Below are 22,726 nucleotides of genomic sequence, written 5' to 3' on the forward strand. Positions count from 1 at the left end.
GACATACCTTGTGAACAATGTGATTCTGGCCGGAGATTTCAATGCCCCAGATATTGACTGGGTGAACCCAGAAAATCCAGATAAATTAACCTCAGCATCCAAGAAGCTCCTAGACATTACTGATGACCACGATCTTAACCAGTTTGTCAAAGAACCAACTAGAAGGAATGGAAACACACAAAACATCTTGGATCTAGTGTTATCAAATAATAAGGATATTATTAGAGGTGTCAAAGTCATCGATGGTATAAGCGACCATGATATTGTGCTGTTTACAGTAAAGTTAGCTTGCCAGCGAAAACGAAATGTGAAGCGTAAGGTCTATATTAAGAAAAAGGCTGATTCCGATCGTATTAAACAAGAACTTTATAATTTGCTGCCTACGATCCTAGAATTGAATTCAAACACTAATTCTGTTGACAAGATGTGGGATGAATTCGAAAGAAATATCCACCGCATAATGGACACTTGCATACCTCATAAAACGACTAGTTCGAGATACAACCTCCCCTGGTTTAACCGTGCTCTTAGAAGGCAGGTGAGAGCTAAACAACGGCTGTATAACAAGGCTAAAAAGTCAGGAAATCCTACTCACTGGAATGAATTTCGTATCGCCAGAAAACGTCTGCAAAAGAACTTGAAATCTGCCAGAGAAACTTACATTTCCGATTTTCTTGGAGATGCAATTGAGGAAAACCCAAAGCGCTTCTGGTCGTACATTAAGCAATTGAAAAACGACGATCCTGGTGTCGCAGACTTTAAAGTGGATGATAGGATTATCAGTGATGGCCAATTGAAATCAGAACTCCTGAGCAAGCAGTTTTGTAGTGTTTTTACTGTAGAAGACCTGACTGATATTCCTTCTGTTGGTACTGACCTAAAACAAAATATCAGCGCCCTCACCATTACAATTCCAGGCGTTGTAAAACAGTTACAATCATTGAAACCAAACAAGGCGAGTGGTCCGGACGAAATACCCCCATGGTTTCTTAAGGAATATGCTCTGGAAATTGGTCCTATATTAACATCTATTTATCAAACTTCGATCGACACTGGACTTGTACCCTCTAGGTGGAAACATGCTAATGTTTGTGGTGTGTATAAGAATGGAGAAAAATCAGATTCTTGCAAATTATAGACCCATTTCTTTAACTTGCATTGCATCAAAAGTTCTAGAGCATATTATCCACAGTCATGTGATGAAGCATTTACAGCATTACGGAATTCTCACTGATGTACAGCATGGCTTTAGAGCTAAACGATCAACAGTAACCCAGCTAATTCTGACAATCCATGACATGGCCAAGGCCATTCAAGAAAATAAGTCTATCCATGCGGCAGTGCTAGATTTTAGCAAAGCATTTGATAAAGTTCCCCACGAGCGTCTTATCAAGAAATTACAATACTATGGCATTCATGGTCCCTTGCTGTATTGGTTTATGTCGTTCCTTAGGAACCGTACCCAGACTGTTGTCTGCGATGGTAAACGATCCTGCCCCTCACTAGTAACATCCGGGGTCCCTCAGGGGACAGTGTTAGGACCCTTGTTATTCTTATTGTATGTGAACGATCTGCCTGACAATTTGAAGTCTTCAATAAGACTCTTCGCTGACGACGCCCTGTTATACGGTGTGATTGTAAACGAAGAAGATGGTGACCAGCTTCAGGAAGATTTAAAGAGATTAGAAATGTGGCAAAGCAAATGGCAAATGGTATTTAATCCTTCCAAGTGTAAGACCATCTGCATATCCAATAAGAAGATCCCACCACAGAGGTCATATGTTTTCTGCGGGGTACACTTAGAGCAGGTCCAATCTATTACGTATCTAGGTGTCATCCTAAATGATGACTTAAAGTGGTCAAAACATGTTAAATCAACTTCAGGAAAAGCAAGTAAAGTCATGGGCATGATAAAAAGGAACTTCTGGAACTGCCCCCAAAGAGTAAAAGTTACCGCTTACACAGCAATAGTTCGTCCTATGTTAGAATATGCAAGCGCCGCCTGGGACCCTCATCTCCAGAAGGACATCGCCTCCCTCGAGAAAGTTCAGAGGAAAGCAGCACGATTCTGCCTTAGAAATTACATCCCTACTGCAAGTGTCACCAAAATGCTAGGTGATCTCCAGTGGTCCACCTTGGAGTTAAGACGAACAATGGCACGACTTACCCTCCTTTACAAATTGAGTCGAGGCCAAATTGACATTGACACAAACATGTATCTCCGGCCACACCAAGATCTCAGAACTAGAAATAGTCATAATTTTAAATATTATCAAGAAAAAGCTACAAAGAATAAGTATTTTTATTCTTTTTTCCCCCGAACGATAAGACATTGGAACACTTTACCTAATGAACTTGTCGAGCTAGGCTCAATCGAACATTTTAAGCGTGACCTCGAAATCTATCTTAATAATAATAAGAATTGAATTTTAATTTTATAATTTTATTTCTATATATTATTGAATTGTATTATTGAATTTTCTTTACATTATTTAATATTTTATATATTCTATATATACTTAGTACCTATCCATGTATATATGTATATATTTTTATTTACTTATCTCCTTATTTATTTATTTATATGTAAATACTTTTATTTAAGGTTGGTGTGATATCGCAAGATTTTTTTACCGACTAAATAAATGTAGATGTAGATGTTGAGGACCAGAAGATCCTGCCCATGTAGTAGTGTACTGTGGCGTGCGTAGGCCGCGTATTAGACTCGTGCGCGCTTCGCGCGTACACACAGCACGTGAAGTGTGCTTCGCACAAACATGGCCTCTATCGCGATTTTGGTTGGCGGCGCCGTCCTAAACGCGACTGCATTCGTTGGTGGCAACTACCTCGCAAAGTTCCTGTCGAACGATGAGAGCCCTGCCTTAGCTGAGAAGGAGAGGCACGACAAGGCCCTAGAGAAATACCAACAAGACAATAGACGCTACCAACAGCGGCGACAAACAATCCTCGATTGGCAAGCTCAAAGTCACGAGAGAGGGTCCCTCGCAAAGCAGAACTTCACCGACACCGACTACGCGCTCAACCTCTACAACCAGACCCGGCCGAAACAATCCCTGGAGAAGATGCGGGCCTCCGAGCTGTCCGACTACTACGTCCCCAGCAAAACGCAGAAGAACGCCGAGTTGGCGTACATTGGCGCCGGCGCTCCCGCCATCGGCTACGCAGCTAGCCGCTTGCTGTGATACAGCTGCCGTCGAAACGCGTTCCGGCGTCTAGGCGGCCTTTTTCCATGCTGCGCGTATACGCATGCGTATACATACGCCGAAGGCGTAGCAGACGGAATCCGCCTGTTGGAGACTGATGCATGCGTTGCAACGCATTGCGATGTATCGCGACGGCAAGCGCATGTCCGACGAAGAACTCGACGCGTATGTGGTCTACCGTCAGAACGTGGTGCGGCCCCGTGTACTTCGTGCGACCCTTTTGCCTGTCGTCTATAGCGTATCGCTTGATTCGCGCTATAATGAGCTCTTCACTGGGCGTAGCCTGCAGTCCTGTGGGAACCAAGGCACCTGGGATGTCATCGGGTGGGATCACGCGGACTATCTGGTCGGCGAGCCGCACCCGGGAGATGCCGGTGTATACAGCATTCGTGATCCAGCCCTCTAGGCTGTGGGCTATGATTAACAGACGCCTTGGAGTCTGGATGGTCTTGCCCTGCACCCGTTGGACTGTCCCCCAGCCCGCGTATTTCCACTCGAGGGGAAGCCCGTTAAGGACCACCCCGAGAGGGACCTCGACTACCGTGCCTTTGTACGCGTCGACCTTCTCACCCCTTTTGCCTGACACGGGCACCGGCCGCCCTTGCTTGCGATAACGATGCGCGACGCTAGGATCGGGGTCAAAGCGGATGGTAGTTTTTCCTGTGGTGCTCTACCAATCGCTGCTGAACAAGGGCCCCCATCTTGTTGGTCGAGCACACCCACATATCGCTTGGGTGGGCCTGCTCGATCGCCGCGTCGAACGCCACCCCACCCTACTCCTCTCGAAACACCTCAAGCTGTTGGGAATCTGGCTGACACCAAATCCGGCCCTTTATGTCGTGGAGCCTGGAGGATTGCGCGGCAGAGCCGCAGTCTCATGTACTGTACGGCTTTCCGCAGTCTTCACACAGGCAGCGGTAGTCGGACTCGAACCAGCGGATGTTCCCTTGTGCCCACTCCTTGAGCATATCGTGAGGCCCCTCTTTATCTACCCAGGGCGGGACCTGCCCATAGTCGCAACAACACACTACCTGACACGGCCGCGTGGCGAGATACCCTAGGATGGCGCGTAGCACTTTAGTCTGTACCTTACAGCACTCGTCAATGATAATCACTTCTGCGAGGCGGTCGAGTTTGTGCCCCAGCTCGGAAGGTCTCCACTCCTCTATGGGCTTCTCCGCTGGTATGCAGAGGTAGTGGTGGTAGGTTTGAGCCTTCACCGCGAGGCGCGGGTTGTTGCGATGGTCGTGGGCGAGGTCGTTCTCGGGGGTGAGCACCACTACGTTGCGGCCGCGGAACATGCTCACCGCCCACACGGTCTTCCCCGATCCTCCCTGGCCGGCTAGATACATCCTTGCAGAGGTCGCGGCCACTAGATCGCACGGCAGACTCGGCGCAGTGCTTGGCTCCCTAGCCAAGCACCCCGACCTCTTCGGACCCCAAGCCGCCTCGGACCGCCACTCGTACCCAGGCTTCTTGTGGCGCCACTCTCCATACCTCGGATTTCGCTCCACGAGCTTCACACCACTGGGCACCGCCTTTGCGTATATGGCATCTGTGCACATTCGGAGGACGTCTTCACGAGGGATCCGCCTCAACATGCGTCGCAACGCTATGTTTGTGTACGCCAAGACGAAGGCCCTGATATGGTACCATTGTGAGCGCCGGGCACCGTCTTTGTATTTGATCAGATGAGCCCCGTCGGCATGCTCGAAGTTAAGTAACTGGTCGGTGCCCGCAAGGAGGTTTGTCAGATACGCGGCTTCTTCACGGTCGCGGACTACGATCGAGGACTCGTCGCCATGGCGAGCGCACTTGCCTACGAAACGAACAGCGAGATCTCGACCCTGCGAACCTTCGCCGCCGGGGCTGGAGCGAGGGAACTTGATGGAGTCCTTTTTTTTGACGCTATACAACACCTCCCTCGCCGCGGCCATGACGAGGTCACCCGAGTCTAGCAGGTCCTTGAGCTCTGGCGTGGTGATCCAGCCCTCGTTTTGTTCCAAGTGCTGCCCTACCCTCCCGGAAGTGTAGGGTTGGCAGGCCTCAGAGAACCCCCACTCGGTCAGCTGAATGGCCCCGGTCAGTTGAAGAACCTCGCTCAATGGCCGTCCCGCAACATCCGCGATACGATACACGTTCGTAGGGAAGCCGTATCTCCGTACCAGATCAATGGCGTCCGAGGCGCCGCCAAAGACACTGTCCTCGCATCCTAGGTACGCCGCACGCATGTCGATGTGCGCATGAGGCTGCGCGCCTAAGTTTTCCCTGCTATTCCACACTTTGGACTCAACCTGCGCCGCTCGCCAGACGTCCCTGTATTTAAGAGGCGTTGGCCTGATGTTCTCTCTTAGGTCCCCTTATTGAAGCGATACCCTATTGCGCCGCCCATCGAGTGCGTAGCTTCGGTGTACTCTTGGTAGGCTGGGTTATCATCAGGGAGCCATTGAGGATCATGTCCAGTCTCGTCTGTAAACGCCCTGTCGATAGCCCATCCGTCTTGTCCCGATCGGTACAGTTTGGCTTCGTGCGTGACTATAACACGCCCACACAGCCAGACCCTCGTGCTTCTGGGGATCGCCCTGTTTATAAAGCGAATGAGCACCTCTCGCACTTTCGCCTCGCGCGTTTTTGTGGCGGCACTGGTAGCACGAGGCGCTGCCTTCCTCTGACATAACGAACGAAGCTCCCTCTTAGCCTCAAAGTCTAGGCCGTGGACGCTCGCGATCGCAGGTGGTTCAGTCGGAAGCTCCTCCCAGGCGTGGTTATTGTGGCAGGGGATGCGGTTTTGTGTGTACCCCCTCTCGTACTTCCCCGGGTCCCACAGGACGTTGCCCAGGGCGTCCACGGCTACCAGTTTTATCCCGAGCTTCTTTTCCATCTCAAAGAGGTCTTCTTTGGCGCATCCCGTAGTGGCCAGCTTTTTGTCGAATCGCTCGCGGATCTTGCCTCGTGTCTTGGTTAGACCAAGGGAGCGCGAGGTGCCGCGATCCCTCAAGAAGTCGGCAACATAGCTCACAACACAGTTAGCGAAGGCGTCGCTCCCCTCCCGCACAAACATTGGCCCAGGCTCACCATTTTGCTCAGGTAAAGGGCGAAGCTCGTATCTCACGTAGACGAGGTACTCTCGCCCTTTCTCCCAAATGCCCGCATCGATGCCCTCCAGGGCGCCGACTGCGATTTGGCCCCCCCCTTTTGACTAACGACCCACCTATCTTGTGCTCCGAGCGCCCCTCCTCCTCTGTGATTGGCGCCAATGGCTCTGCGGGGGCCTTACCAAAGACCGTAAAGAGTCTGTAACGCCGGTCGGGGTCTACCCTCTCGAGCACCAGCGGAAGCACTGCGTTCGCCCGCAGAGACTCGCGCTCGTGCGAGATCCACCACACCGAGCCGTCGTCATTAATATCAGGCCCCCGCACAACCAGCTTTAGAGCAATGACACCTGTTCCACCAAGATCTCGTATCTCCTGGGAAACACTGGCGCTTATGTCTTGGCCCCGAAGATGGGCGCCGCCGACGAAGAGAGGGTGGTACTCCTCGGAGTCTAAGCCCTCTGGGCCCCCTTGCCCCCGTCCCGGCAGCATAGGGTCGACTTCCTCTGTCCACACTCTCACCGGTACGAGCGGCTTAAGCAGCTTGTGTTTGACATCGCCGGGGATGTCCTCGTCCAGGATGTACTGGACCAGCCCTGCCAGTACGGCGGGCGCCTCTTTGTCAGGCATGCTATAGAGAATCTCCTGGTAAACACCGACGCTTATGTCTCGGCCCCGAAGAGTGGCATCCACGCTTGTGAACCGAAGATAAGCGCCCCCGACGAAGAGAGAATAGTACTCCTCGGGGTCTAAGCCCTCCGGGCCCCCTTGCCGCCGTCCCGGCAGCAAAGGGTCGACTTCCTCTGTCCACACTTTCTCCGGTACGAGCGGCTTAAGCAGCCTGTGTTTGACATCGTCGGGGATGTCCTCGTCCAGGATGTTCTGGACCAGCCCTGCCAGTACGGCGGGCGCCTCTTTGTCACGCATGCTATCGAGAATCTCCTCTATATAAGCGTCCATGTTTGGGTATACCCTGTGCCACCCGATCTCCGACTGCCCGTATCACAACCGGCGGGACGAGTGTTCGGGTATGACCCGTGCCACCCAGTCTCTAATTGCCCGTACCGCAGCCGGCCGGACGAGCGTTTGAGTGTGCCTTGTGCCACCCAGCCCCTAATCGCCCGTACCGCGGGCCGCGGGTGTCGGACAGGACGTTTGGGTATGCCTTGTGCCACCCAGTATCAATTGCCCGTGCCGCGGGCTGCGATGTCAGACAGGACGAGTGCGAACCATTTCCGAGCGCGCCTCTCGACGCCACGCATCCTCTGCCCTACACGATTCGCTCCGCAGGGGCGGCACAACCGCGTCTCCGACCGAGTCCCTATGCCGCAGATCCTGCACGGTACGGGGAGGGGGATGCCCTTACGGAGCCTTTGGAGGTGCATCTTGCAGTAGGTGTCCATGCACCTTCGGCCGCACGTGTTTGCGTGACCGACCTCATCCTTCGAACGCTCGGTATACCACAGGACAGACGGATGTCTAATTGCAAGTCCGCCTCCCAGCCGCCCGGCCTACAGCCCTAATTAATTATTCATGTACGCGAAACGCGCCCACCGGCCTGCAGCCCTAATTAATTATTCATGTACGCAGTCCTAATTAGTTATTCATGTACGTGAAATCGATTTGGCCTACATGAACGATTGCCAAAAGCTTATGTACGTGAAATCGATTTGGCCTACATTAGCGATTGCCAAAAGCTTATGTACGTGAAATCGATTTGGCCTACATTAGCTTTTGCCGATTGTTTATGTACGTGAAGCATTATCTGCCTGACATATAGAGACGGGGCTGGGAGGCCCGGAGGCGCGATTCGCACCTCCCAGGCCGTTTCACTGAAACCCCCTGGTCCCCCCCATTGTATTCTAGCTCTTACTGCCGAACAGACCTTCTAATAAAATTGTGTAGATGAACTGCTAAAAGTTGTGTATTTGATTGTATACTCTCGTCTCAATGAGTCTTTGCATTAAAAACTGTTGTAAAATGAGGGTCGTTCTTCGGGATTGAGCACAGTAGGAGAACTGGTATATAGAACCTGAAGGATAACAGAATAAGTTACATGCTACCCTATAATAAGACAAAAAAAAATCTATCTGGGTATAGAAAGCATAATACAATTTATATGTGGGCTATGTGTGCAGAATCAAAAACAACTCCTTTTTTCTCGAATGGCTCCAATCTCTTGAAAACATTTCATAGTCTGGGAAAGTGTTGATACAATGAAATAATCAGTCATCAATTGTTTCGGAATTAAAATTGCTGTCTGGTTTATTAGATGATTTGGCCAAAAAAACTCTCAAAGTATACCAGATTCAATTCAATTCTTCAGTTCTGAAATACCAAACTCTACTAGAGACTATGATTAACATGCTTACTGGAATTAAAGCGCCAAATCATAAAAACAGGCTTATGTTTACGGTAAAATTCTTGTAAAAAGCAACCCTTTTTTTTCATTGCATTTCAAGTTATCATGCAGTAGAGAGCGTGCATGGTATGGTGTTCACCATCTTGGTACAATATGAACTATAACAAATTTGGAATCACCATAACAGCATCAAGACTTCCCTAGTAAGCCTCACTAGTCAGCTCCCGGGACAATTTTTCTTTGTCAAGAAGAGGGGTCTTAAAAGAAAATAGAAATAGGGGGTTTAGAATGATAGAAATAGGGGTTTTATTTCAAAATCTCTGTCTCTAGCTTTTGGCACTTGGTGATTTTAGCCCCTAGTTAGCAAAGCTTTTACTGTGTTCACATAGTAGGTAGCACTAAGCAATAAGCTAATAGATGTTCATATAAAATAAGACAAGACAACTCCTCTCTATTTCCGCCATTTATTGGTTCAACAAAAGAATGAATATAAGATTTCTGCTGAGCATTAGTGCATTTCCAAGGGAATTGCAGCCCCAATCCAACAACCACGTCCCCCTCATTGACACACTCCAGGCTACAGGCAAGGGGTACACTATACAAAATCATATAAAAACTAGTTTAGATATTGGCAAAGTGTGGTGCCATGATTTTGTCCATAGAAAACTAAAAGGGTTGATCTTTTTGCACAATCTATTAATGATTGATATTGATTGTGTTCAAGTAAAAGTCTAACACTGACCCATAACCCTAGGAGATCACTCCAAGCAATTTAGTGCTGTGTGAGATTCAGATATTTGCAATTTTATTGAAACAAGTCTGTTAGTATATTCCATATAGTCAAAATAATTGTAGATTCACATATATAGCACTGCTGCGCAACCTTTTATTGTGGTACAGGTGTGAAGCATGAAGTTATTCTTTTTAGGTTCTTCATCAGTGCAATCCTTGCATTTAAACATTCTCATATACTGGTAACATTTGATTGGACTTTTATCATGCAGAGGTGGGGAATGCAGTCATCAACCACATTCCAGAAAATGATAAGCAGCACATCACATTGTGATTGCCACCAAATGAACAAATAAAATGACTGTTTGTACAATAGTATTTTAAGTCGCTAGCTTGATTCTTCATTTTTAGAGCATAACTCTAATGAAAAAAATATTTTGCTGCTATCTGAGCATTGGCATGTTCTTAAAATTTGGCGAAACCCTAGCCTGGACGTTCTTATTAAAAAAAAGGAGTGTATTTATTATAACTTACAGCACTTTCATATTATAAAAGAGTCCAAATACCAACAGACAGTCAAGAGGCTATATTAAAACACTACAGTAGGCATCCATGAGTTCAAATAATTGTGTAAAAAGTAGCCAATAAAATGATGGTTGTACTTTATTGACTGAAAAACATTACAGCATCATTGCAGTATAAATGTTAAATAATATATAATGTATATTAAAAAACAAATGATATATGAACTATTTTCAAAAAACGCCATTCATATTATAAAATACAAATTAAAACCATGCCAGTCAAAGCTATTACAGTAACATTAATAAATATATTTCGCAAAATAAAGAAGAATGAAAACCTGAAGTTTCTAAATAAATTCTCATTATAGCCTAGCGTATGAATGATGCAATTTCGGATGTCATGTAACACAATTGACTTCCAAGTCGCTAGCTTGATTCTTCATTTTTAGAGCATAACTCTAATGAAAAAAAATATTTTGCTGCTATCTGAGCATTGGCATGTTCTTAAAATTTGGCGAAACCCCAGCCTGGACGTTCTTATTAAAAAAAGGAGTGTATTTTTTATAACTTACAGGTACTTAAAAGCTTATTTTACCCATTTTAAGGCTTGCAATAACTTCATTAACAGCACGACAAAGTTTTTACGCACATGTACACCGATTCCTCAGATCCATTGTCGTTTGGTTGTGATATGCTTGCTCTTGCCTAGTTTTGAGCTAGGATGATTAAACGTGAGGTTGTTTGATGCAACGTGGAATGAGACGAAAACAAATGGCTGCCACAAAGTTTCAGCGGTAATCCCAAAGATCCACATAGACCACGCCATCTTTTTCATACAGTACGTCACAAAAGCCACCGCTGACAGTTTATGCGCTGACGAGCAAAACATCCAAGATGGCGGCGAAACGTCGAATTTCTCAAAAACGAATAATAACCGCGCGAAAAAACCTACAGCAAGCGTTTTTTTGTTTGTTTTTACATCTAAATATGAGTCTTGGTTGTATTTAGCTTGCAGTTCCCCTTTAATAGTTTTGTCTAGAAATAATAGCACGTCTATTGAGAACCGAAAGTGGACATTTGGCCGTCGTGGTGTGTTCGCATCCCCCCCCCCCCCCCCCCCCCCCCCCCCGGGTACGGGACTGGAGAGTGAGGTACCTACTTTAGTTATTTGTCAACGAAGTGATCATATTATCGTGGACTTTAAAAGCACACTAGCATACACACATTGACACCAGTCGGGCCAAGACGGGACGCTAGCACAGTCTATTACCCGTGCAGTTCGGCAACCATGGACAGCTGTTTCGTCCTTATTAGGACTCGTCAGCATGGTATAGCCGGTTTGCCTCAGTTAAACTTCATCGGCAAAAAAACTGCAGGGCGACTTCGACTCGAACGAAGTGCTTTAAACCAGAGCTCAGATCCATGTGGGATCTAGAGCTGCGACCGGGCTAGCGTGATGCCAATTGTGCAGATCACGCATGCGACCTTTGCTAGTCTAAAACTCCGTCGGATAGCCAAACTGTCCTTGCGAGTATGTATACATAAATGTGAACTTTAGAAGCACACTAGCATACACACATTGGCACCAGTCGGGCCAAGACGGGACGCGAGCACAGTCTATTACCCGTGCAGTTCGGCAACCATGGACAGCTGTTTCGTCTTTATTAGGACTCGTCAGCATGGTATAGCCGGTTTGCCTCAGTTAAACTTCATCGGCTATCCGACGGAGTTTTAGACTAGCAAAGGTCGCATGCGTGATCCGCACAATTGGCATCACGCTAGCCCGGTCGCAGCTCTAGATCCCACATGGATCTGAGCTGTGGTTCAAAGCACTTCGTTCGAGTCGAAGTCGCCCTGCAGTTTTTTTGCCGATGAAGTTTAACTGAGGCAAACCGGCTATACCATGCTGACGAGTCCTAATAAGGACGAAACAGCTGTCCATGGTTGCCGAACTGCACGGGTAATAGACTGTGCTAGCGTACCGTCTTGGCCCGACTGGTGCCAACGTGTGTATGCTAGTGTGCTTCTAAAGATCATATTATCAGCTGTAAATAAACAGACCGACCAATAAATCCTAACGGGGTGTTTCGAGTTTCGCCATGAGAAAAACAAGTGACAAGCAAGAATTCCTGCATATATGAGGTAGACAAGGAAAAGCCGCGCTTCTCACACGAAACCAGGAAAGCGCGACTGAGACCCGTAGCAAATAGGGCAGGTTTTACTCGATTTTGTGACATGTACTAGACAAATCGTAACTAAATATTTCGTCTTAATGTTTTGATTATGGAAACGATAGGCATTCTTTGCTGATAACCTTGAAGCGGGTTGTAGGGACAAACTAAAACAAGAGAAGCAAACAAGAATATTGTCCTTTTCGCTTTTAGCGAGATCTTTAATATAAAAGTCTTCCCCCTCGTATTACTCTTGAGAAGACCCCATGCAGACTTCCGCCTTTTTCGTTTATCCATCGGTTATATAATTCGGAACGCTAATAGGACTTTCCGCAAGACGAAGGAACTGAATTTCAGATTTTTAAAGTCACGCTTTACGGGTTAAAACACTATGCTATTAACTATAACCGGATGTAGGGAACACTGGGTTCCAGAAAGTGATAAGAGGCTTTGAGGATTAAACCACCTTGATGCTTACACAAAGTCTTCAAGCAAAATTCGTTTTTATCTTATTATATCGAGAAGATAATAAAAATATAATAGGGAATGTAGTAGGGAATTGAAAGATGCAAAAATATTATTTTTTCGATAGAATTTTCACTTCAAGCCTTCAAGGCACCACGCAGTGGCAAATTGCAATACGATAATAAATAATAGGACCTTCACTCGTCGGGGTGTTTTTACGTGCTCGGTGCTGACGTAATGAAAAGCTTTCCATTTCTATTTTGCAAGATGATAGATAGTTTAATCACAAGTAAATCACAAGTTATTGGACATTCCCGAACTAGCTCGATACACAAAAAAATTAACAAATAGCTTCCACAATCGGATCAGCCAAAAATATATTTAAAAAATATTTATTTATACTAAAAATTTATAAAATGCAGATTTATAAATCCGAGGATATTTTTTTTTTCATCGCTCTTTGTCGTGACGGGCACGGTCATTTCTGTGAAATTTTGGCTTGAACTTGGCACTCAAAAAGTCAGGTGATTACGGTACTTTAGTTCCCTGCAAACTGCCGCCTTATTGGGCTACCTGTAGTTTTGGTGGAAAAAAATGCCAAGCGCTTCCATGTCCGCCTATGGTTGTGGTGATGCTTTGAAAAATACGTTTTTTCGAGGTATGAAATCATTATTTTTTAAACAGTTCGATTAAAATTTCATTCTTACAGTTAATGTTAAAGCTTGAACATCTGACTCGATGAAACTACTAAGGCTTTTATGCCTTAAACTTAAAAGTTTATATCATTGCTTCATTATTTACTACTCTACGCTGATATTTAAGTGACATATATATTCCTGCACACTTCTCTTTTATGTTTTATGGTTCCTATAATGTTAAAAAAGGTGATTTGCCCTACAAGAAATAAAGAATCCCTGGGTTTACTGAGATATGTGCACACTTTTGTGAATGGAAACTCTAGAATATTTACAAAGTATTACTTCTTTCGCAAAAGGTGGAAGGATTATAGTGCCCTGACATAGATTTGATATTTGTTATTTTATATGAAACAGAAAGAGACATAACTTTTACTATTTTTTATCAATTGATCTTGTAATCCGCTACTGTCTTTTTAAAATTAATCAAATTTGAATGTCAATCAATCCAGTCTTAGCCTCATTGCTTATCCAGTTGCGCATGCGAAAGCCTCCGCAGTCTAGTACTTTGCATACATCCTCGACGATCTCCTTGCCACTTTGAACACTACTGCAGCTATGGCTCCTTGGCAAGTGCTGTCACAGCCTTAGTTTTCCCTGCACCGTGATCTTCTAGCACTTTCTTTGTTTGCAAGAAATGGTGATGGCTTATCTCCAAAAATTACACAATTGAACTGATATACAGTAGACCCTCAGGAACATCTTTGAAATGTCTCCCGCAATCAGCAGTATTCCAGTCAAGTCATTAAAGAGACAAGGACCTTTCTCTAGCATGTTATTTAAGGGCACGTCTTCGACCTTTGCTGCCGAATCAAACACAATACGAAGTTTGGTGTCTTTGTGTCAGATAATACAGGGTGGTATGGCAAATACCACCCCGATCTTCGGGTCGGTTAGATTCCAATTCCTCTGCAAATCCCTCAACAATATATGCTTGAATACCCTAAAAGTACTATTCCTTGAGTATGGGATCTCCGCTAAACTCGCGCTCAGTCCACTTAAGCCGTCGTGACGCCATTTTATGAGAATCTGGAACATAAGTGACATCAGGTTTCCATGGCAACTGTACTTGGTAACGGTTGTCAACTTGACGGGTCGTCGCTTTCGATTCTTCTAGCACGCGCTTGTCTGTGTTACTCAGATGATGCTATTCGTGGAGCCCAGAATTTATTGGGTTGAAGTTAAAGATCTTGATCCATTGCCACGTGATACGACGAAATTTTACCCTCCGCTCCAGTGCCTTTACCAACTGGACCGCATATTCCCATCCAAGTGGTGTTCGTATCGCCAGGGGCGGATACAAGGGGGGTGGATTGTGTGGATATTCACCTCCCTTTTTGAGTAAAAAAAAATTAAAAGTCACTTTGTTTGAAAAAAATAAATGTCTGAGGGACGGAAGGTACTGCTCATTCCCCTTCGGCAGCTTGACTTTGCTGACGCGACGAATCCAAGCATTAAGAATTGTAAGATCCAGCATTAAGAATTGTAAGATCTTTGCGACCTCTCAAGAACCACTGGATCAGTTATATGCCGTTCTAGCCGGCCATTATCCACCCCCCATTTTTAAATCCTGGATCCGCCCCTGATCGCATATGGTTCATCCGCCTTTCCATATCTCCCTTCGAGTTGCTTTGGTAACGTGGACAATCCTACCGAATTAGAGGATCCACCTTGCTTCTCCAAACCTGACATTAAAATTCCGTAGGTGCGCATGTTCCCTTTGTGGCTTCTTAATATCCATATTCGGTAAGTGATTGCTTATTACTGGTACAACATACGCATCAAGCCAGTAAGATACACTCGGATCCACTTCCGGTTGAACTTGCAAAGTTTCCTTTTCGGTAAGTGTTAAGCTTTTGTTTCCTGACAGTGACAGATTAATCTCTCGTTTCCCCAGATCGAGGCTCTCCGCGCGCTTTCTTGTGACCAACGTGATTTCCGGGATCCTCCAAGCAATTAGCCAATTAATATTGACCAGATCTGTTCTTAATCCGACCGACCCTTAGAAGATCACATCCCTTAAAATTCTTAGTTATCCACGGTTTTGAATCCTAACTGTTATGAACATTGAAAATACAAAAAGAACGTCGATTTAAATTGAACGGATTAGATAGTTTAGACAATTGTTTAGTTGAGTTACCACGGCTTCCTCTATTTTGAGCACAGCCGCCCTCTCCTATGATTAGACTGATAAGATTTATTGTAGTTTACGCATTTCCCTTTGAGTAAGAGTTTAGGAATGGGGCACGTCCTACTTTAGGACACGTCCCACCTGCCTATAAATTATAGTACCCATTTAGCAATCTTTAAGAGTTGAGCAGAGAAACCGAAGAGAGAAGAGTTGAGGTAAGAGCCAGAGAAGCAGAGTTAGAGAAGTCAGAGTAAAGTTTGAAGAGTTACAAGCTTACTTGGAGTTGTATTTCTTTAAGCCCCGGAGACGAGATCAGACGTAAGTTGAATTTGTAAATATTGATCTAGCCTTTTTGCGATTTACAGAACTGCCTGTAGTCCTTAGGTTTTTATCCTAAATTTGTGAATTGTTAATTACTTCATAGTTATCACCGCATGTGTTCGATAGTTGGACGAGTTGATTGTAATAAACGCTGTTAAATCAAGCTTGGATGACCGTTCTACACTGTGGTTGACACTAAAACGAGCCCACTGCACACTTCCCACAAGTCGCTGCTTTGGAACCGCTTACACTAACCCCGTTGTACAATTCTAAAAAAATAGTTATTTTGAATTGTACCCATAACTCCGTTCTACAATCCACGTTATTTTGAATTGTACTTACGATCCACTAAACAACTAAGATACTAAGTTATTTTTAATTGTTAGTATATAACTCCGTTCTACAATAATAAAAAAATAAAGTTCTTTTGAATTGTAATCTAGTACAAAAAAGTTAATAATACTAACATAGTTAAAATACAAAAAAAATACAATATTAAAATACTGAAATATTTTTAATTGTATTCATTGTCCGTTCGACAATTCTAAAATTTTTCAATTTTTCAATTTTTTTTTCTTTTCAATTTTACTTTTTCGATCTACCATACCTTGAAATACTAAGCTCTTATTAAATGAAATGTAACTCCGTTCTACTATCGAGTTGACGTGGGGACGTGTTAACAAGTTGACATGTGAGGTATTGCTGACATATGAGGACGCTTAGACGGGGGGGACGAGTTTTTTTAGAAAACATTTAGTTTTGGGTGAGGGGGGGATTCTGCAATTGCTCGGAAGAAACCCCTGACTTGGACGAAACCTCCGACTTGAAAGACGTAGATCTGCTTGATTTTTTGGAAGACGTCTCCAAGGCTGCCTCGCCCTTCCTTGCAATGAAATAGTCTACGGCTTCCGTAATTTTCAAAATTTTCATCGAGCTCATTTGTTATTCGAGTGACATGTGCTAATTAAACGCTTTGGCCGGATTTTTTCGCCTCTTCAGCTCAGAAGCAGCCCTCGTCTCGATGTCCATCCATATCCATTTCTTTACGGCACCAATTGGATATACGGACATGAGTCTTGCCATCCCTGATTTTCCCCTCTATATTCTAATCGATCCGTTTATTTATACACTGCCGGAACCGTGCAGGTCGTGCGGATCTTGGTCCTGGGATCACAATAACACCATATTTGGATGTACGCTTCAATTTTTTTTCGCTTTTTTTGTTTGCACTAGTATTCGTGTTTATTATCATTTCTCAGGCCTCCATTTTGGAAATAGCCCCAGGCCTTAGCGTTTAATGAACATCACAGGATTCCCGCGTGTTTGATCATTGATTGATATGTAGTAAGTCGATGGTGTCCGTCCTGATGGTCTTCGATCATTGATTAAATCAAGAAACGTGATTTACATAAAGCATTCATTCGTACGGGTGAAAGTAATTGGTAAGTGTTGATGGCTTGGAAAGGCAAAAATTGCCAGCTTCTTTGCATGCTATACTACTTCAGTGGAACCTCTATATAACGGACACCCTAGGGACCGTGAAAAGTGTCCGTTATATAGAGTTCTCCGTCAATGGAGTTTGCCTTTTTTTAATCAAATTCGAGAGTAAACACATTCTTTTTATTGACTTTACCTGAGAATGCATAACTAGCTGTCTCAGTTTTTGGGCAATCTTCTTATTGCTCAAGACGCGATCGCCATACTTCACAAGGCTACAGCAGGGGGTGGGGCATTGGGGCACGTGCCTCCCAATATTTTCATAAATTTAAGGAAATGACCAGTAGGGGCGTGGCCGTGCCCCTACAAATTTCCTTGTGAATTTGAACGGTGCTACGGCTCTGGAAGAGTGTGATGCTTTTTCTAAGAAATGTGGGTTTGTCAAGACATCATCAAGTCCCAACTTTCCTCAGTCCAACGGGTATGCGGAAAGAGTGGTAAACACAGCAAAATAATTACTTATCAAGGCTAAGTTGGACCACAGGAATCCCTACCTGAGCCTGCTCAAGAACCGGAACACATCCATTGATAATTTAGGATTGCAAGCGCAAACACTGATGGGACGACGCCTTAGGTTCATACTTCTAACAAATAATGCACAGTTGACACCTAAGACACATGATTTAGAAGAAACCAAGTTTAACTAGTCAAGCAACAAGGACCTTTAATATTTTTTTCATCATTCTTGTATTTTTATATTTACAAAAGAAAGGGATGTAACATATTGGGCACCCTGTGCCACTTACCCTGCATGCTTTGCAGCAATTTTTCGTTGTTTGTTCGAAAAAAGTTACATCATTATTCTGTAAGATAAAGTTTCTATGTTATGTTTATCGTTGGTGGTTATGTCGTTTGCGGTTTCATGGCATTGCCATAAGAAAATCTCGTAAAAAGAAGCAACGGTGTCCGCTGAATAGAGGTAAAAAATGCAGAGATTTCTAAAGATTGGAGCGTGAGATATTTCCGCAAGCGCTTGATTGAAGTATCTTCTTGATGGAGGTTTGATTTATTGAATTTTTGTGGCTAAATAGAGGGTGTCCGCTTAAGAGTGGTCCGTACATACAGAGGTTCCGCTGTGTATGTATCCGACGTGCCCCACTCCCTGCGACGACCCTACCTTTACAAGTTTTTGGTTTAAAGCGGGTATTCGTACCATGGTACCTGGGGAGAAGGGGGGCATAAAATAGGGGTAATGGTTGTGATACGGGTAGAGGTAGGTGGCAGGGGTGAGGGCGGGAGGGTAATTGTGGGGATAATGCTACGGTGAGTGGAGTTGGACTATAAGGAGTGTACGGGATAGTGATGCAGTTGTTCTTACCATATCGTAGTGGGTAGGGGGTATAGACCGGAAAACAAAAAGGCTGATAAGGGGTAAGGTTTTAGCGAAGAGTAAGAAAAACTCGATCAGCGAGCTGGTCTCTAAAGCTCTGCAAGACGGGCATATCTCAGACGAAGAGTTTCGGCTGATACTTCGGGAACAAGAGAGATACTACGCGCTCAAGGCCGCTATCAGAGCTGGAAACACGCGAAAAGATGAAAACGAGGCTGGGAGAAATTCGCGAAGAGTTCGGGAGCGAGGTGTTCGAGTAAAACTCGAATTTACGGCCGAAAAACGGTCATTCCGCGCTCCGTAGGGTGGCGGTCCAACCCAATGCTATGCACATGTGTATATATACGTACGTACGCACATGTGCATATACTACAGGGCAGACGGGGTCTAATTGCAAAGTTCCCACCCGTTTCTATGAAAGGCCCCAGTCCCTCTTCTGTCGATAGACAGCGGATTAATGATTGCTAACCATTGCTAATTATTTATCTACGCGAAGTGGTCCCGACGTAGTTTAGCAAATGTCAATTATTGCCAATTATTTATCTACGCGAAGTGGTCCCGACGTAGATTAGTACGTCATCAACATCCTCGCTCATATCTGATTTGCTGTCTTCCTCTCTCTGTTTCTTTTCTTTCTCTTACTTCACTTTTCTCGCAAGGAGAAGAACGAAACGCCTTTTTCTACGTCATATATAGCAACAACCTTTCTCAGGTTGACAACCTGGGTTTAGTCGCACCTATGAAAAATTGAGTGCCTTTACTTTTTCTGAATTAATGTTTTCAGCGAATTCTTTCCCCTCCACTTTCTGACCAGCTTGCAGCTATTCTCTTGATCCTGTTCCTTTGACATTGACGTTTGCGTTCCTTCCTTTGCTCCTTCATTCTTTGGTTTTCTGGAGGGGAAGGAGGGAGGGGAGACAGAAAATATGGGGGAAGCATAAGGGGCGGCATGGAAAATTTTGTTCCTCCTGAAGGGGGCAACTAATTTTACCCCTTACTTCTATCAAAATACTCACGCCCCCAACCCTCCTTCCCCTCAGGATAATAAATGAACTTTCCCTTAAATGATTTTGAAATGTCCACTTTAGCTATAGGTGGATGTTTTTTTTTTTTTTTGCTGTGCAACTGCAACAATAACACATTAACGTCAAAACACAAGCATGTCGAAGTAACAGGGTAAACGAATGTTATGGTTTACCGGGCTTACCTGGGCTTGCTGGTTTGGCTGCCATGGGTGGCATCACTCTACCGTAGACACAACGAGCGCCAGGCTTTCTCGCATTTCTCACCCCGCTCCATCCTTTAGCTGGCTTAGACGGCACAAACCTCAGGTCTCCGATTGGCGGTTCAGCAAATGGGATGCCATAGAATGATTCGGCCTCTCGCTCTGTACCAGAAACACTCTCTCGAAGACCACGCAATTTGTCCACGGATAAATGAACGACAACATCATCGGAAGTACCTTCTCTAGCTTGAGAGCCACACAAAAATATTGATAGAAAGACAATAAAGAAAACTCTGGCTTTGAAAGCCATGTCTTTTTTTAAATAACAGATCTGCCTTGACAGTTTTTCACGAACAACAACAAGAACAGACCCTTTCACTCTGGCCTTCACACCACAGGTTACCCATTAAACACTACTCAAGATTTCTACTGTTTTGTATGTTCTTTTATTAAAATAAAACCATAACCTTTCATCTAAAATCATCATCCTTGATAAAGAAACTCTGACTGATTGCGAAACACTTGTTGTTTATCCCATGGTTAAATTTGGTTAGTGTGACTGCTTGGGCCTCCTGTGGTAGTAATAAATCTGTCAAAGTGCAAAATGAGGACCAGAATATGTCTCCATTTACTATCACTCTTTCCTTTTCTATTTAGCGTCTGTTCGCTGGCAGAGCAGGATGTAGTTATAACCCTAGGCCAGGGTAAGATTCAAGGAATGCGCGAACCTGTTCCGGGTGGGTACGAAGTTGAAATATTTCTAGGAATACCTTATGCCCGCGCTCCGGTGGGCGAGTTGAGGTTTGCAGACCCTCAGCCTCCACTAGAATGGACAGGAATACGTGATGCGAAGTCTTATAGAGCTGTTTGCCCACAAGCTCCATTTCTACGGAATTTTCAACCGCTCACAGAAAACGGTAAGCTCACAAAAAGTGGTAGATGGGTTATTGATGATACGTAAGGAAAAACATAGCTTGATATCTTTATTACGGAATACTTAAATACTTAAATAAATACTCCCTATACACATGTATATATAGCTTACGCTAGTAATGGGAGGGTTGGTCAGCTTTAAAGCCGGCGTAGGTGCGAAGGCACCTTTAGCTGCCTGATGGCCGGCAGAGCGGCTGTTTTAAATGCCTCTAGGGTTACTTGATTGACAACGTTACTTGGAAGTAAGTTCCAGATTCTTATAGCTCTTGGAAAAAAGGAATAATTATAGGATTGAATATTAGACTGTTGTTGCAAAAAACTATGGTTATGCCTCCTAGTGACTCTATATGACGGTTGAGAAACATAAGTAGGGAGAGGGCAGGCCACAAGGTTGTTATAGAATTTAAACATTAGAACTGACTGGTGGAATAGTCTTCTAGTTTCAAGCGTATCCCATTTTAGTTGGTTCACAAGCTCTGTGGAGCTAGCTTGGAAACTATAGTTGTTTGTTACAAATCTGGCTGCGTTCTTTTGTACTTGTTCTAATCTATTTACGTCTGTGTCTGTATAAGGGCTCCATGCCGCTAAGGCATATTCCAGTGATGGTCGTACGAGCGATAAATAAGCACGTTCTTTTACTGCAGGCTCGCAGGGTTTCAAAGTTCTTCTAATCGCGCCGAGGGTTTTGTTAGCCTTCGTCGCTATTTTGGAACAGTGGGGGCCCCAGCGTAGTTGTTTATTGCATCTTACTCCAAGATAGTCTTGGTCTGCCACTTGAGTAAAGGGCTTCGCGTCTGCAGTATACACGTATGTTGATGGTTTTCTCTTCTTCGTTACTGATAGTAAGTAACATTTTGTCACATTAAATTCCATTTGCCATGCCGATGACCATTTATAAACACCGTCCAGATCTTCTTGAAGTGCTGTATGGTCATCCGTTGTAGAGATTGGGCGATAAATGATCGTATCATCTGCGAAGAGTCTGACCTGGGACTTCGATGCTTCACAGATGTCGTTTATATACAGTAGGAACAGAGTTGGTCCCAGAACGGAGCCCTGTGGAACGCCTGATGTTACATGCACTTTGCTAGAGTGGGATCCATTGACTACCACGTACTGGGACCTGTTTCTCAAAAAGCCAGATATCCATGCTAGTGTCTTCCCCTCGATGCCATAATGAGAAAGCTTCTTGAGGAGCTTTGAGTGCGACACTTTATCGAAGGCTTTACTGTAATCTAATAGTAAAGCATCCACTTGGCCATGATGGTTTAATGTAGTTGCCCAGTCGTGGAATGTGAGGACTAGCTGAGTCTCACAAGATAGTGCTTGCCGAAGAAATTATTCTATAATCTAATAATGTCTGAAATAAAACGATTGTCAATAATGCACTAGTCAATTGAAACCCCCACCCCCATGGTCCCGGCGAAGAGTGGGGGATTAGACTTTGACTCTGTACAAAACTAAGAAAATCCCCCAGGTGCTCAGGACAAAACTGCAGTCAAATGCCCAGGTGGGGATCTAGCTTTTTGCCAAGAGGAGGGGGGAGTAACCCAAAAATTTTCCTCATTATTTTACATTCATAACGATTTTGGAATAAACAGACACAATGAAAACAATAAAAAAGGCAGCCACCCACCCGTAGACCCGCTAGTGCTACTGACAACAAGTCATCCAAAATAAGCCTTTATCCTTCAAAGCCAGTACATTTTAGCGAGTAAATTTGTACCAATAACTATGAAGATAACAGTTACTAAAAAACCCAAACCCGTAGGGTGGACAATTCTTTGATTCAAAAACTGTCAATTCCCCCACCCCTTCGGGACAAAACTGCTCTGAAACCAAAACGTTAACCCCACACTTCTCCAGAACCATATGGGTGTGGGGGTTTCAAATGACTAGTGCATAAGCCTGCTGCTATTTTAAAAATTCTGTGATCTCTCGCCGATGACTTCCAGCAGCTAAAATTGCCTGGCTTCTATCATTCAAAATCATTGAAGCCTGATTCAATGGCCAGAAACTAAATA

The 22,726-nt window shown here is 44.6% G+C and overlaps 2 long non-coding RNA genes across 2 annotated transcripts; one reads left to right on the forward strand and one right to left on the reverse strand.

Annotated features, from left to right (window-relative positions):
* Positions 1-9,128: 9,128 nt before the first annotated feature.
* On the reverse strand, positions 9,129-10,770 carry LOC125572504. Its single transcript, XR_007313845.1, has 2 exons — positions 10,584-10,770; positions 9,129-9,273 (listed from the first exon to the last, which is right to left on the reverse strand). It is a non-coding gene; the product is annotated as an uncharacterized LOC125572504 (long non-coding RNA).
* A 4,555-nt stretch (positions 10,771-15,325) lies between these two features.
* Positions 15,326-15,880, forward strand: LOC125572500. Its single transcript, XR_007313842.1, has 2 exons — positions 15,326-15,714; positions 15,821-15,880. It is a non-coding gene; the product is annotated as an uncharacterized LOC125572500 (long non-coding RNA).
* Positions 15,881-22,726: the final 6,846 nt, after the last annotated feature.

The sequence above is a fragment of the Nematostella vectensis genome, chromosome 9 (assembly GCF_932526225.1).
Source record: "Nematostella vectensis chromosome 9, jaNemVect1.1, whole genome shotgun sequence".
NCBI classification, from domain to species: Eukaryota; Metazoa; Cnidaria; class Anthozoa; order Actiniaria; family Edwardsiidae; genus Nematostella; species Nematostella vectensis.